Below are 18,179 nucleotides of genomic sequence, written 5' to 3' on the forward strand. Positions count from 1 at the left end.
GTGTTTTGCATTATAGGAGATACTAGATAGGAGTGTTGGTAGCTTGCTCCACCTTTGCAACGAGTTGCCCTGGTGTGTACCACCTTAACCCAGTCCTGAAGATACTTTCAGGCGCAAACTTTGTTTGCTCACACTTGGATAAAGGATTAAACTAAATTTATTGTGTCAGAAATATTGATTATTATTATTATCTAAGACCTCCAGGGAGTCAAGGACTCATCGAGGGAGGCTGTAAATTACCCAACCCAGCTATCATACCTACCCTTGAATTCATTCACACTAGATGCACTCACTACCCTTAAGGGCAAATTATTCCACTCACTCACTGCTCTCTGAAAGAAAAACCTAGCTTTTAACCCTTTATTGACTGAGAACAACCTTAACTCCTTAACTTCCATGGATGCCCCCGTGTTCTCTCCCCGCCTTCCATATAACGAAAAATTTCATCAGTTGAAATGCTATAACATCCATTCAAACGTTTATAGACCTCTATCATATCACCCCTCTTTCTCCTGTTAACCAGAGTCTGTAATCCACATACTCGCAATCTGTCCTCATAACCTAAATCCCATAATCCGGATATAATCTTTGTAACTCTCCTTTGCACCCTTTCCACGGCTTCTTTATCCCCTTGGAATCCGGAGACCAAATCTGTGCACAGTAATCCAAGTGTGGTCTTATCAAAGCCTTATAAAGAGGCAAAATTACTTCTTTATCCTTACATGTCAAGGTTCGCTTCAACATAGCAATTATCCTCTGAGTTGTTTTGCAACTTTTGCTATGTGACCTTTGAACTTTAAATTCTTATCCATCAATACACCAAGATCCCTTGCCTCTTCAGTTTCTTGTAGCATAACCCCGCTAATATAATATGCCGCTGGAACTCTAATCACGCCAAAGTGCATAGCTTTACACTTACTAACATTAAACTGACAGCCATATTCGTTAGCCCAGATTTCCAGTCTATTCAAATCATTTTGTAATTTCTGAATATCAGTAGCATCCCTGATTGCCTCGCCTATCTTCGCATCATCAGCAAACAATTGCAAATCTGATGATAGACCCTGCTTGATATCATTAATGTATAGATTGAACAATAATGGCCCAAGGACTGACCTATGAGGTACACCACTGGTCACCTTAAATCTGACAGATTTACACCCACTGTATACCACTTTTTGATATCTGTCTGTCAACCATCTCTTGATCCAAGAGTCAATAGATTATGTTTTAGTCCCATATTCTCCATTTTACACAACAGCATATCGTGTGGTATCCTGTCAAATGCCTTAGAAAAATTCAACGTTATCATAGTGTATCCATTCCCTTTATCCAACTCGGCCGTAACATTATTATAAAATATGAGCAAATTGCTAAAACATGACCTTCCTTCAGTAAACCCATGCTGTTCCCTGCATAATATAGAATGCTTGTCTACCCATTTCTGTATGCGAGTTCTTGCCAACTTCTCTAAAAGCTTCACTACCACACCAGAGATACTAATAGGTCGGTAGTTAGACACATCAGTTTTTTCACTACCCTTGTGCAATGGAACTATCATACATTCCTTCCATTCCTGTAGTATCATTCCTGAGCTGAGACTCAAGTTATACAAACATGTAAAAGGCATAATCAGTTTGTCTGAACATTCCTTTAACAAACGGGCTGATATGCCATCTGTCCCTATTGACAAATTCTTATCCAGGTTATGCAAAAGCACTTCAACCTCATTTTCGTGAACCTCTAACTCTTCATCTAACGTAGCAGTAGCACCATGCACCATGCTATATACACCTGGTTGATATATCTTAGCAAAGTGAGCACTCATTAACTGAACAATCTCCTTAGCTTCCGACACTCGTGTACCATCTGCATTCAATGATAACGAAGACACAACGATAAAATTATTTTGGATTGCCTTTAGCTTCCATGGTCAATTTCTTTTCATACTCCATTTTAGCTTTTCTCACAATACTCGTTACTTTTCTGGCCTGAGCTTTATATATTTCATAACTCCTCTCACTCTTATTCTCACGATACTCTTTCCACATCATCTTCTTCTTGTGGATCTCTAGCTTAATAAGGCTGCACATCCATTTCGCTCCCAACCTATTTATTCTTCGAACACTAGGGATATATTCAGATACCGCCTCATTCAAGCACTTTTTCAAAGATTCCCATACATTGCTGCCATTTTTTTCCATTCAGTAACTGATACCATGTGACCAAAGATAATATTCTTCTAAGTTGATCATAATTTCCAGATTTGTAATTCAGCATGTAGCCTGGTTTATTCGGAGCTTCAATACAAGTAGATACTTCCCAAGAAAGAACAGCATGATTACTGTCACCAACTGGTGGTGAAATAGCCATATCCGTAACAGAGATCCCTTCTGATTCTATGAGCAAATCCAACACTCTTTGACCGCGAGTTTCGTCTTTCACATACTGCTTGAGAAAGTTATCCCACAAAATTCAATAAATTTCTGTTCTTTCTGATCATGAGATTTCTCTTCTGCCCAATCAATGGTTGGAAAATTAAAGTCCCCCATAATGATGATTCGCCTGTTACCCATAAGGCTAAATTGGCAATGCATTTCTTCGTCCCCTACAACTGAGCTGCCAGGTCTGTAGCAACACCCCACCATATATTTCATTCTGTTAACCTCCAAATAGACTCAAACTCATAGCTACATGGAACATTTTTACCCTCATTGTTTTCTTGTATTTCTACCCTAACTGGACTTAAGTCATCTGATATCATTAGTTGCACTCCTCCTCCTCTCCTATCTCTTCTGTCATTCCTAAAAATAGTATATCCGTTACACTCGATCCCACTTACCATATCTTATTCTGATAGCCAGGTTTCACTAATACAAACAATCTTAGGCCACATCGTATTCAATAAAGCAACAAACTCAACTCCTTTGTTTCTAATGCTCCTGGCATTTGTGTATAGACATAATAGATTACGATCTAGTTCTTATAATTAGATATGCAATGTATTTGGTCTTATTCTAGAATTTTCTCTTTTCCCTCCCCAGACATACTTAAAAGGTCCGAACTCAAAGCATATTTTCCACTCCTTCGCCACATACATAACTATGTTCAAAGGCATTCATATATTTATCTCGTTTGTATACCATAGTTGAACTTTCACACACATTTTCCCCATTCCTCCCTTGATGATCTAGTTTCCCTGACTCTCTGCATTAAGTCTCATATCAAGAAGTAATTTCTCCAGGCTTCTGATACCAAATGAATTCAAGTGCAAGCCATCATTCTTATACAATTTTTTTCTGTCATCAAACACTCCCCACACATCTAAAAACTTACATCCACATCTTCTACATAGCCTGCGCGTGAAATCATTTGCTATCATCGCCCTCCTTAACTCAGTACTGTCATATCTAGGCAGTAAGCCTACAATTTTTACTCGCTCACATTTCTTTCTCGCTTCTTCCAACAGACCTTTCATATCTTCTCTCATACTCTGTTTGTCACCACTTAAATTATTAGTACCTACTACAAACACTACCATTTCTTTTACATTTCTTTTTTGGTTTTCAATTACGTTTGACATATTTTTAATTTTCGCTCCCTGGAAACTAGAAGTGGTGACTACTTCGGCAAGCGCAAATTTTAAAATTGAGTCACCATACCATATTACCTCTTTCTTCTTAGATATTAACGGACTTACCTATTTGTTATCAATATTTTGATTACCAAGTTCAGTATTTTCCTGCCTGTTGTTGTTCTCATCCTATTTCTTATCCTGTCGAAGTTTAAACGAACGTTTTTCTACCTTTTCCAATTCCCTGGTTGATTTCCTAATAATTTCTTTTAACCGAGCTATTTCTAATGTCAACGTATCCTCAGATAAATTATTATCATCACTACAGCAGTGTTTTTGTTCAGGACAAATGCTCTTCTCAGTAGCAACATTAGCTTTAGTCACCGCCTTGTTACGACGAGTTTTTGGAGAATTTTCAAGAATAGTACAAACTAATAATTTCTCTGAAATGATGTTATAAAACACTTTAGTACAATAACTACACTAATAAAACTACAATAATATACTACAAATACACAACTAAATCTAAGAAAATACTTAATAAATCAACAAGAATCACAAATCTTTCAGGAGCTCTCTGACCTAACATCTTTTCACCTGCTAGCCTCGAAAAATATGTGATTTTTTTTCTATTTAATTCAATGCACTGGGACAAAATCTCATTCTTGATGTTTTATTAAACAACGAAGAAATTCTAAGAAATAATTTTTGTCTTTTATTTCTTTGTTATATTTACATTTGTTAACATTTTTCATACGTAAAACATCATTTATTTTTAGAATTATTATTTTTTTCATATATTAATATATACATGTTTCTGTGTACAGACAAAACATTTTTGCAAACCCAAATGGATTTGCAAATGGTTTCAGTTCGCTTTATTTTTCAAGAAAATATCATTTCGTTTATTCAGGAATTCTTCTCCTGGGATCAGCAGAAGAAAACTTTTGTAGGTAGAGTCGCATATGTAATGAATGGTCCATTGACATCAATCAAATTGTATTCCTTTACCAGCAAACAGAATACACAGTTTAATATGGTATAATATTTTCTCTCTTTGCTCCATTTATATGAATCATTGTTCAGTAAGTATTGATATGTGGATATTTTATTCTTCTCTTGCAAAGACAATAATTCCATCTTCATTTGTGGTAACTGTGGGAAATAACTTTGTGGACTGTGTGGTCTGCAGTGAAGTATCAGTTAATGATACTTCAGTAGTGAGTGGTTGAGAATTTTCTGAAGATTCCGATTCTGTCTGGAAGAAAGTAGATGTAAGAACATCAGTTAAAGTTGTTTCAGGTTGGGAAGGAGTAGCTGATGAAGTATCTAATAATGTTGTTTCAGGTTGCGAATCAGTTGTTGATGAACTTGCTTCTAGTAAAATTGTTTCATTTTCGGATTGGAAAACAGTAGATGGTGTAGTGGTGTCTACTAAAGTTTTACTTTCAGGTTGGGAAATAGTAGATGTTAAAGCTGTCTCTAGTAAAGTGTCATTTTCAGGTTGGTAGACAGATGTTGTAGTGGCTTTTAGTAAAGTTTCATTTTTAGGTTGGGATACAGTAGTTGATAAAGTCATTTTTGGTATGGTTTCGTTTTGAGGTTGGTGAACAGTAGTTGGTAAAGTTGTGTCTAATAAGTTTACAGTTTCAGGGTGAGGAACAGCAGTTGGGAAAGTCGTACCTAATAAAATTGTTTCGGATTGCAAATCAGAAGTTGAAGAAATATCTAATAACGTCGTTTCAGGTTGGAAAACGGTAGTTGGTGCAGTATGTAACAATGATGTTTCACGTTGGGTAACTTCCATTGGTGATGACGTTTCTATGAAATTCTCTTCGGTTTGAGAGACAATAGGCGGTGTCGATGTCTCTAAAGTTGTTTCAGGTTCATTCACGGTAGTGAGTGAAGATGTTGCTGCTAGGTTTGCTTCAGGTTTAGAGGCAGTATATGGAGATGATTCCTGTTGAAGTGCAGTAGGCGGAGATGATTCCTGTTGAAGTGCAGTAGGCGGAGATGATTCCTGTTGAACTGCAGTAGGTGGAGATGATTCCTGTTGAAGTGCAGTAGGCGGAGATGATTCCTGTTGAAGTGCAGTAGGGGGAGATGATTCCTGTTGAAGTGCAGTAGGTGGAGATGATTCCTGTTGAAGTGCAGTAGATGGAGATGATTCCTGTTGAAGTGCAGTAGGCGGAGATGAATCCTGTTGAAGTGCAGTAGGCGGAGATGATTCCTGTTGAAGTGCAGTAGGCGGAGATGATTCCTGTTGAAGTGCAGTAGGTGGAGATGATTCCTGTTGAAGTGCAGTAGGCGGAGATGATTCCTGTTGAAGTGCAGTAGGGGGAGATGATTCCTGTTGAAGTGAAGTAGGGGGAGATGATTCCTGTTGAAGTGCAGTAGGGGGAGATGATTCCTGTTGAAGTGCAGTAGGTGGAGATGATTCCTGTTGAAGTGCAGTAGATGGAGATGATTCCTGTTGAAGTGCAGTAGGCGGAGATGAATCCTGTTGAAGTGCAGTAGGTGGAGATGATTCCTGTTGAAGTGCAGTAGGTGGAGATGATTCCTGTTGAAGTGCAGTAGGTGGAGATGATTCCTGTTGAAGTGCAGTAGGCGGAGATGATTCCCGTTGAAGTGCAGTAGGTGGAGATGATTCCTGTTGAAGTGCAGTAGGTGGAGATGATTCCTGTTGAAGTGCAGTAGGTGGAGATGATGATAACTGTGGAAGTGCAGTAGGTGGTAAGGATGTGGTTACTAAAAGTATTTCTGTTTGAGAAAATGTGATTGCCGAAGCTATTGAAGATGCTTCTGACTGTGACGTAGTTGTAAAAGAGACTTGTGATGTTTCAGTCTGCAATGCTGTAGATGATGATAAACTGACCGTTGTTATTTCTATCGGTAAACTGGTAGCTGTTGAAGTTGTTTCTATTTGAACAGTTGCTGATTCTGTTTTTGAGAAAGTAGTCTGATGTGTTGAAGAAATTTCTGTGGACTGCTGCTGAGTAGTAACAGATGTTCGGTGTGATGTTTTCGGAGTGGGTTTTGTAGAAATGTACAATGGCCCATCTGAACTTATAAATTCTTCAGAAGAACTGGAATTACTCTCACTGCCGCTGCTGTCGTCTTTTTCTCCTCCTCGTTCTCCTTTTCCTTTTCGTCTTCGGCGTTTATCCTCTTTGCCACCTTGTCTCCTTTTGCTCTTTCTAAGTCTTTCGCATATTTCAGGTTTGTTTTCAGAACTGTCCATATTTTCACAGCATTTCTATGTAGAGATTAAACATCAATAAAAAAAATTTTTTTAATTATCGTAATACTATTTAAAAAATTATCTTACTGCGAATATCTGATAAATAAATTAATCCAAAACTTACACTCACTTTTATTGTCAATATTAAGTAGGACTTAATGGTCAAATAACCAATCTAAATATTTCAGACACTGGAATACTACTACTCCAGTACAACTTTAATTAACTAACAACCAAATAGTCTGAAATTTAAAATTTTCTCAATGAGTATCACTTTAACGACTATTATAATTGAAACTGTACACACTAAAGACCAAACTTTAAACATTATTCTAAGCCATTCTATGCTTCCAATAATTAGGATGTCTCGTGCTGGGCGTTGAAAGTCATCTGCTGCCATCTATATTATCAAAAATATAAAAATTATCTTACTGCGAATATCTGATAAATAAATTAATCCAAAACTTACACTCACTTTTATTGTCAATATTAAGTAGGACTTAATGGTCAAATAACCAATCTAAATATTTCAGACACTGGAATACTACTACTCCAGTACAACTTTAATTAACTAACAACCAAATAGTCTGAAATTTAAAATTTTCTCAATGAGTATCACTTTAACGACTATTATAATTGAAACTGTACACACTAAAGACCAAACTTTAAACATTATTCTAAGCCATTCTATGCTTCCAATAATTAGGATGTCTCGTGCTGGGCGTTGAAAGTCATCTGCTGCCATCTATATTATATCAAAAATAAAACGTCAGGTGGAATAAAGCAAGAATATATACATATAAAGCTACTTAGATAAAATCAACAAAAACATTAAACAGCGGAAACCTGTGTTAAAAAGTTGCTAGGATGAGTTTAAGCTCTTTATGAATCAATGAGAGCTTTGAAAATTAATAACAATAATGAGTTGACTGATATGAGTCTGGCAGCAATTACGTTTACAGCCAATAGCAATTAAATTCGCATCAGGCAATGCTCAGTTTATTTATTTTTAAATTGGGCTTCTATTTTGCCTGTGTTTTTTATTATTATTTTATTTATTGACTGATTGATAAATTAAGCATTGCAAGACAGATGCAAAGACTGAAGTGTAAAGAAGAGTGGAAGGAACTGTGTGAACGAGAAATAATTAAATGCCTTCTGGAAAAAAATATTTCTTAAACAATGTTATAAAAAACTCCTCAGAGGATGAAGAAGAGATCTGATTTCAAACCTTTCTGACCTAACTTACCCAAATAAAATTTATTAGACCATTTTAATTGAATCTTATGCAAAGCAGGGATACTCTGGTGTTATATTGTTTTTTGACTCCATTGGAGGCACCTTATGTAATAATAATATTATTTGTTAAAGATGCCAAATTATTTTAAACCTGGTTTTACTCCATTTCCCAAGTAAGCAAACAGACAAATAAGTCAAGTTTGCGCCTGCATGTATTGCAAGTCTGGGTGACCCGTAAAGTAGTACAAGTCTAGGCAACTCGTGGTAAAGGTGGAATAAGCTCTGATCACTATTCTTAATATTTACCCTTAATGCAAAGCCCATCTCCTTGAGGAGATGTATGATGCTATGTATTGAAGGCAAGGGGGCCACTACCCAGACCGGTTTCGACCTTTATTGAGGTCTCATCAGTGGGAGCCAGGCTTACAAATACCAAGGTTAAGTAATACAGAGCTTATAAGTATTTTACACAAGGGTAGTGGCCCCTTGCCTTTAATGCATAGCATCATACATCTCAAGGAGATGGGCTTTGCATTAAGGGTAAATATTAAGAATAGTGATCAGAGCTTATTCCACCTTTACCACGAGTTGCCTAGACTTGTACTACTTTACAGGTCACCTAGACTTGCAATACATGCAGGCGCAAACTTGACTTATTTGTCTGTTTGTTTACTTGGGAAATGGAGTAAAACCAGGTTTAAAATAGTTTGGCATCTTTAACATATATTATACCCAAGGTAAAAAAAACTTTCTAAATAATATTATTATTATACTTAATTTTACTTTTTTTTTATTGCCCTATTTAGGTTTAACATTTTCAAGTGAAATTTTGTGTTCGTGAATTACTTGCTGAGAAAAGGCCAAATTGTAATTGCTTATATGGAGTACATTTTGAGATGTGATTATCTCAAGACTGCTAATTAGCGTGTAGTTCTGTTAACATTTAGTCACTTACTTTTTCTCGGCAAGCAATTATATTGCTTTTTCGTCATCAATCGTCCTTATCACTACAGAAAGAGTAAGGACAACCTTGTCAACTTTCAGTGCAAAACATAGTCTTCTCTTATTTATCGGAAGAAAATTCTAACTTAAATTTCTTTATCCATATCTTTGATAATACTTGCATTTCCAATCAAGATAAGATATCTCTTCTTAGGCCGACATCCACTTCTAGATTTTGCTGACAGAAACACATCATATCCATAGCTAGTCTCCACTCTTCTCAGGTATAATTACGGTGACCATACGCCCTTTATTTAAGAGGACAGTCCTTTATTTCACCGCTCTGTCCTTTATATTTCTTTTTTCTAAAATGCCCATTTTCCCTTTATTTTGTGAATTGAAATAGCAAATTGAAAATTGGCGCGTAGCACACGCCCCATAGAAACATGAAACTTTTATTTCACTGGCACTTGCTAGCGACACGACTATATGGCTACGCCGTTGATGTGCAAAAAAATGTTCATTCTTGTGAAAGTATCAAAATTAAATTTTTAAGTAATAATATGATTGTTGCACTTGACTGTGTCTGTAGTGCAGAAGCTGTGATAGGAGTGAGTGGACGTCTTGAAGTTTTGCTTATGTCTCCCTGGATGCCCCCACTGAATGAGCATTTTCATTAGTGAAAAATATCTGGACCAGTGAAAAAAAAAAAAAAAATTAAAAATCGAAACATTGAAAGCATGCATTTGTACCAAATGCAACTTTGACATGAACTGTATACGGTTTTATGAATTTTTAAGCACAAACCTGATTTATTAAAAAAATTTTCATTCTTGTGAAAGTATCAAAATTAAATTTTTAAGTAATAATATGATTGTTTATAATTCTATGTACGTGGGCTGTTCAATAAGTAATAAGACTAATTTTACTGTGGCAAAACCACTCATCAGAATATTAATTTCTGTGGAATAAAGAAATGTTGCTGTCTGTATTAACAAAAGATGTTGATAGATGGTGTATACGGGCTGATGTGCCAGAGTGTCACGTGACTAAACGCAACTGCTCATCGGCGCGCCTACGAGGTGCGACCAGTCTTCGAAATGGAAGCTTCCATGGAACAACGTCATGCGATTAAATTTTGTGTGCGTTTGCAAACATCGCCATCGGACACTTTTAACATGATATGCGAAGCTTTCCATGATGAAGCAATGTCGAGGGCAAGTGTTTTTCGCTGGCATAAAACTTTTAAGGAAGGAAGGCAAAATGTGGAAGATCTTGAACGTAAGGGAAGACCTTCAACGTCCATCACAAATACAATGATCAACACAGCAGCGATTATCATCAAGCACGTCAAAAGGAAGCATCCCTTGCTGAAGAATGGCTTCTTATTGCACCACGATAATGCAAGCCACATATTGCTGGTTGTGTAGTGGACGTTTTGCAGAAGAACAACACAAATATCTTACCACACTCTCCATACAGTCCTGATCTCGCACCGTGCGATTTCTGGCTGTTTCCTCAGCTCAAGAAACCACTAAGAGGCCGCCATTTCGAAAGTAACAAATCATGTGTAAAAGCTGCGGAGGCGGTTTTGAAAGAACTCTCAAAAAACGGACTCTCACGTGTGTTTAAGAAGTGGACGCAACGTTGGGACAAATGCATCGCGTCTCACGGGGTTACTTCGAAAAAGACCATGTAAATGATGACGATTAAAGGTAATATGATTTCTGTATAAATATAGTCTTATTACTTATTGAACAGCCTACGTATATGCTTATATTTTATAATAAATGTTATAAATAAATAAAAATTTTAAACATTTAAATGCAACCTGCCTTTTTTTTTATTATGAAACATTTTCTGATTTGTCCTTTATTTTCTCCAAAAAGATGTGGTCACTGTAGGTATAATTCTAGAAACCGTACGGCTGAAAAGCAGCGGTGCCCTCTTCTGTTCTGTTTAAGAACAAATTTGGTAGTGCACTAAAACCAGTCTTCAAATCTTCCTAACGCTATTTAGAAAGGATTATCCAATCAACAGATCTCTCTCTCTCGCACGCACACACACACACACACACACACACACACACACACACACACACACACACACATACACTTGTAAACACAACCGCATTCTCATGGGGGATTCTGATTTTCCTTATGAGTTTTCTGTTGCCATTTTCGTTCTGCCGAACTGGTTTGGCTTCCATTATTCAGAGATAATTATATTGTGAAGTGAGGACTCTTTAAATATATTTGATCCAGAGTATTTTATTAATTTGGTGATTTACTATTTTATACTTGTATATTTTTTATGTGACTCCCCAATCAAAAAAAGGCTGTAAACATATAGCCCGTTAGTAACGTGGGACGTCTAACGAGTATTTGACTCTTCTTTTATCTAGTTTTTTATTTTTTTTTATTCGTTTTTACCTGGTTCAGAAACCCTACTCTAGAGACGCTCTCTCTCTCTCTCTCTCTCTCTCTCTCTCTCTCTCTCTCTAATATAATCTAATATAATAACCTTTATGTCATAGATTTAAATATTATAATGGTTATCATGATGATAATTATTGATTTTGGAATTTTAAACGCATTATTAAAATTTTACTTAAAATAATAGCTTTTGGAGGGAGAATTATATTGCGTTAAATAAAATATGTTTAAGCGGTAATTATTTTTTTAATATAAAAAATAAACTTACCGTTGCAAGTATTTGGGTTATACATTTTGCTAGCCTTTGTATCTGAAATTGAAAAGAAAGATCCTAACAGTTTAAAGCACTCATAATTAAGAAATACATTATTTATTATTATTATTATTATTATTAATATTATTATTATTATTATTATCACGTGACATCTCTATGGAGTACAGTGACTCATCACGGATGGCATGCTACACCACCTACACACTACAGTTATAACTAATTATAAATATACAGTGCAGGCTATTTATAACAATAATAATTTTTTTCAGTCCAACCTACAGCGTAACGAGAACAACATATCATATAATAAGACCACAGCCAACAAACATCAATCTAATCACTAACTGGCTAACTGAAAACACATATAAATCCTAAAAAACAGCAAAGCTAATGATGTTCAAAAATCCCCCAGACGCTACCCATGGAAACTAAATATCTCACTATCCGACATCCTGTACACAAAGCACTCATCCTAAATTAATAATAGTGAGGACCAGATGTTTTGCTTGCAGAGAATTAGTGGAATCGATTGCCAGAGTCGGTGAATGATTTCAAGGCAATATATGGCAGGTGTTGTACAGTTGTTAATAATTGATAATTAATGTTTTTGAAGTGTCCTTTCGCGATGAGTCCACGGATTCCATGGAGGTGCGCATACATAATAATAATAAGAAGAAGAAGCAATCTATTCTACTCATTCACCCACTCTTACAAAAAATCTAGTCCTCACTCCCTTGCTAAACACACTCTTACTCAATTTCCATGGATGACCTCTAGTTAGTTGGTTTTACCTCACATTATTCATGTAGTGGAATACGATTTTATTCGTATGTCTCGTATTTCGTCAATATTAATCCCCTCTCCCCCAATCAACTTGCATGTCTCTATAATATCCGCAGATCAGCCAGCTTCTCTAACTCACAAATCTTCAATCTCTCCTCATATGGAGCATCATACAGACCAGCCACCATCTTGGTCACTTGCTTCTGAATCCGCTCCACTTCGTCCACATCTGAGAGACACCCAAGACACACCAAATCTGTGCACAATAATCTAGATGAGATCTTATCAAAGCCTTATAAAGAGGAATACTAATCTTCTTACCTCAGCATATCAGGATGTTCTTCAATAACCAGATAGTCCTTTGAACTTTAATTCCCTACCCACCAAAACTCCAAATCCCTGGCTTCATCAGGTTCGAGTACAAAATCCAGACAATACCTTAACTGCGTTTGTTGCGTAAAATAATTCAAATGAATTTCATATTTAATTATTATTAAATATGAAATTCTCACTCATCCACACGTAATCCTCATAATCAAAGACTGCAAATTATACAAAACAGTCAGTACGGTGTATAATAATAACGAGGATACAGATATTAAAAAAAGTACATGAATATTTGTATCCAAAGAAAAATACTGAAAAGAAATAATGTGCCTTAAACTACGTACAGTATAATGTACAGAGCATCAAGTGTAATATTCATTAATTGTAAATATGTAAATACTCTGTACGATGAAAATAGAAAAATTGTTACTTTATACATAATGTGTAAACATGCAAAAAATCTGTAATAATCATATGTATGTCATTTATCTGAGACATCATATTATTATTATTATGATTATTATTATTATTACTATCCATTATTCAAAACTTCCGTGTAATCTTCATTGTTTTATTAGAACTATATGCAAAAAAGTATTATTATCAAAATTTTAATTAAAATGCAATGTAGAAAATGAATCACATATGCAGCACTCAGTGCGGAATTTTGTAAAAATTACAAGTTGGAATGTCACTAAGGATGATTATTGTAATTGTGTAAACATTTCAGAAATCAATTATTATTATTATTATTATTATATAACATTCCGTACTAACCAAACTATAATATGTGAATGGTTTAAATGTAAATAGCCGTATGATAATGATAACAAATTGAAAAAATAGGGAAATAAATAAATAAGTAGATGTATATATATAATAAAATGTAAAATGCAGCATGTAATCATGTTAACTACCTTGTGTATCTGTTAACTATATTTGCAAACTATTACTGTGATTGTTATTATTCTGTTTTATGAATTCCACAATATGGAAATTATAAAGATCTTAAGAGAGAAAAATGTAAAGTAAGAAATTATAGAACTGCGCATAATATTATTAAATATATTTCATTCTCAGATAGGTAATGATAAGTTATATTAAAGTGCATATAATTGATACACCTTAATGTACCGAATGTACACATGGTTAGTGCAGAATTGTAACGTTTCATTGTTCATTGTTGCTGTCGATTTTTTTTTATTTTAATTATTATTGTGAAAAGTGAAATGAATACATTTAGCATTATCTATTGCATGTTAATAAAAAATAATAATTGTTAATTTTAATTGTGAATAAAAATAAATTGTAAATTTAATTGTAACTGTAAATTGTTTTTGTTAGGATTACTATTAATTTTAACATTAATTATAGTATTACATTGTCCTAATCGTAATAATTTTAATTACATGTAACAAAATGTACCTACACGCATGTAATTGCTTTGAATGATAATAAACTGTGGTTTAAAATACATTATTATTATTATTATTATTATTATTATTATTATTATTTACATGATATGATTGGTAAGAGCTAGACCTTTTATACATACATACATACATACATAAATGGCCAAGCCATCCATCCATCCATCTTCAAGGCCCACCTTTCCTAATTGGGTTGTGGAGGGGGGAAACAGCTGCAAGAGGAACTTCCAATGGTCACGATCCTCCGCCACCAAGCTCAGGTGTTCTGGTGGGACCCCCAAACGTGTCCACCCAAGGTTTAGATATAATCTATCCAGCGAGTAATTGGCCTTCCACGTCACCTCCCACCTTCTGGCTTGGCAAAGAGAGCCTGATGGCGGAGCCTTTCTTGTGGCATTCTGACCAGGTGCCGGTACCAACGTAACTGTGATCTCTCAACACAGAGAAGCAACGGTTGAGTATTGAGGGTTTCCCGAATTGCAGAGCTTCTGACTCTGTGGAGTCTTGTCAGCCCCGCAACCACTCGAAGGAATCTCATTTCAGCCGCTTGGATTCGTGTCCGCATTCTTTCAATCATTACCTAACTCTCATGGCCATAGGCGAGGATGGGGACATAGAGTGTATTGAAGACAGCCAGCTTTGCCTTCTGGCTTAATTCCCGCTTCAATACTACCAAACGGCCAAGCTCCCACAATATTGCGCTGGCAGAGCTAATGCGAGTATCTAGCTCTACGTCCTACTTTCCATCACTCGTGAATATTGACCAAAGGTATGTAAGCTTCTTCACCTGCCTCAGTGGGACTCCACTCACATGTAGAGTGTACTGGGATGATTGTCTTGAGAACACAAATGTTTCAGTTTTGGCTACACTGATCTTCATTCCAGCTTCTGCACAAACAGCTACAAACCAATCCAGGGTCCGCTGTAGGTCATCCGTGGAAGAGCTAAGCAGAACTAGGTCATCAAAAATCAGACGTCCAATGCTACATCTTCCAATTCTGACACACTCTCTGCCTCGTCTGTGCCTATCAATCCAGTCCATAAATGTTATGAAAAGTAGGGGTGATAGAACACACCCTTGGCGGAGGCCAACGGAGACTGTGAAAGGTTCAGACTTTGTGCTGTTTACCCTGACACAAAACTCCGGGCATTCATACAGGGATTTGATGGCAGCTATAGTTGGCCATCCACTCATTACTCTTGTACTACATGCCAAAGCTTATCCCGAGGAACCCGGCCATATGCCTTCTCCAAGTCCACAAAACATGTGTAGACATTCTTGGCATATTCCCAAGATTTCTCTAAAACTTACCTTACAGTGAGGATTTTGTCAGTTGTGCTTCTACCAGAACGAAAGCCACATTGTTCATCCTGGAACTTTGACTCAAATATGCTCCTGCACCTTCTTTCCACGCACCTTGCATATACTTTCCCAGACAGGCTAGGCAGAGAGAGATGCCACGATAGTTGCTGCAATCCCCCCCTGACGCTTACGCCCCCCCCCCGAGTTCCGGACTGGTATGCCGGATCTCCTTAAATTCTGATGACTCGAATTTTGAAGACTCGAAAGGGGGTTCCGTTTCCCTCCCTCCCCCCTCCCCGGAGCCTACGGGGTTCAACCTCCCGAGTTCTGGTAGGCCGGTTCTCCCTCGAATTCTGATGACTCGATACTCAGGGTAGCTCCTGAGTTTCAAAACGTTTCAAATAACTTGACAAAAAACGTGACACAAAAACGTTACAATAAAAAGGCTTATCATTTTATATTATAGCGTAGATATAATATAGGATTTTTTCCCCCTCCTGGAAACTCGAGTTTTTCATCCCGCATACAGGTAAATCATCCATGAAAACACACAATTTATAGACAAAAAAAAAAAAAAATACTATTCGTGGGGGTGGAGTGAGCAGCAGATGGCGAGCTAGATGTAGTGGAATGATGTGTCCTCTCACAATGAGTCCTTGAACTCCCTGGAGGCGTCACGTAATAATAATATATTGAACTTGAAGATAATTTTATAAATATTGCTATTACTTACTTGTTTCTTAAAATGACTACGACACTGTTTGAAAGTCTCTTCAACATCTTCGAAGTCATCCTTCAAAACAGACTTTATGTTATCCATATTCATCATACGATGTTTTCTTCTATTTTTCTATTTAAGTAGGAAACAGAATATTTTCGGAAATGACATGGCTTATGTTTTAATTACAACATTTCAGTTTGTATATAAAATTTCTATTAAGGCCTTAAATTGATATGAGAAAGTTTTTGAGAGAGAACTTATAACAATATTGTAATACTGCTTTTACGATGATTACTTTTATATTATTGGTGAAAGGGGAGCTACTAAATAATATAGACTGGTAGGTATTTTTATTTTTTATGTGAATCATTCCCTAAATTTATCTTGGAGTAATATCATGGATGGACTAACAGATAATGGACAAATCCCGTTCTAGAGATCATACATGGAACTTTTTCCAAAATGAAAAAAGACCTCATACGAATCTTTTATTGATAATGGTGCTATATTCACTTGGTTGGTATTCAAACTCATGGCTTACTTGTTGCAGAAGAGTATAATTTAGCAATCAGATAAGGCTTTTTAAAATTAAAAAAAGTAAATAAATACATAATGACTGATAGTGCCTGTGTAGCTCAATGGAAGCCAACTAGAAGAACTTTTAGTAAGCTATTTTTCGACCGGTACCCGGGTTAGTCGATCTCTGGCACGGTCAAGCGGGTTTTTTCTCCCGAAAATTGGGGTTTTTCGTCTCGTAAACTCAAGAAAATCCATTGTAGAACTCACACTATTTCCGGGAGATTAAAAATATTGTGTTAGGGTTAGGGACCACAAGAATGGCGGCACTTGTTGAACCATATCTTCACTGTGGACTGCTTAATTAGTAATACCCTTGGGTCAGTTATCTCTGATTTGAACTGCCCACTCAATCGCCAAAAGTTAGATAGGGCTGAAACGGCCTCGCCTACTCCCTATAAGGGAATAAAAAGGCGTTAGCTGATTTTTTTCCATGACTGATACCTAATTTCATTTCAAACTATAGTTGCTTTGTACTCTAAATATACGATGTATCTGGCATTGATTACGAAAATACCTCAGTTGGTCTAAACACCCTTATAAAGTAAAGTTTAACCTGCAACTTGTAAGGTAATAGTCTTAAAAGGTGTCTATCTATACATTAGGCAATATTTGAAACTAGAAGTCGCTGCATTCATTGCTGAGTCAAAATACATTCATAAGCGAAATATTGTGTATTCTGGGAATGGAAACGTTTTGTGGAAAATAAATGCTATGGATTCGGGTCATTTTTTTAAGCGACTAGGTAACCGCATAACCTTTTCCCACACATATGACTCTGGAGGTGAGATTCACTACATTCAAAATCTCATTTGCAGATCAGCGTTTCTGAACAACCAGGATCCATCCGTTGCATATAACTTGCATTTTTGTGCTTGAAAGGATTTTCCCTCCTTAGAAAGAGGTTGTTTTACTTAAGTAAAGTTAGGAGTGCATTGACTCATGATCGACCCTCCACTATAATTTCCAATTTCCATTGGTTTGTACTCCACTTGAAAGGCTCTGCAGAATATCTTTGTGCACCTTAATGGCAACAACCCTTTAAAAGTAGCGTTAAAGCAATTCCTTGATTTGTCCACGTCGGGAAATATTATTGTTGTATATTTGTAAAGGTATATGGGAGAATGTACATTCTTCCATATACCTTTGGCTTACATTAGCTAGTTTTCCCCTACATGAAGAATCTACATTCTTCCATATACCTTTACATTAGCTAGTTTTCTAATGGCTTACATTAGCTAGTTTTCCCCTACATAAAACATCATACATGAAATACCTTATTATCTAATTATACTTCATATGTACACTGAGTTACATGTATTTCAAAGCGTTAT

The sequence above is a fragment of the Typopeltis vanoorti genome, chromosome 5 (genome assembly GCF_054136105.1).
Source record: "Typopeltis vanoorti isolate ZY-2024b chromosome 5, IOZ_Tvanoo_1.0, whole genome shotgun sequence".
In the NCBI taxonomy this organism is placed as follows: Eukaryota; Metazoa; Arthropoda; class Arachnida; order Uropygi; family Thelyphonidae; genus Typopeltis; species Typopeltis vanoorti.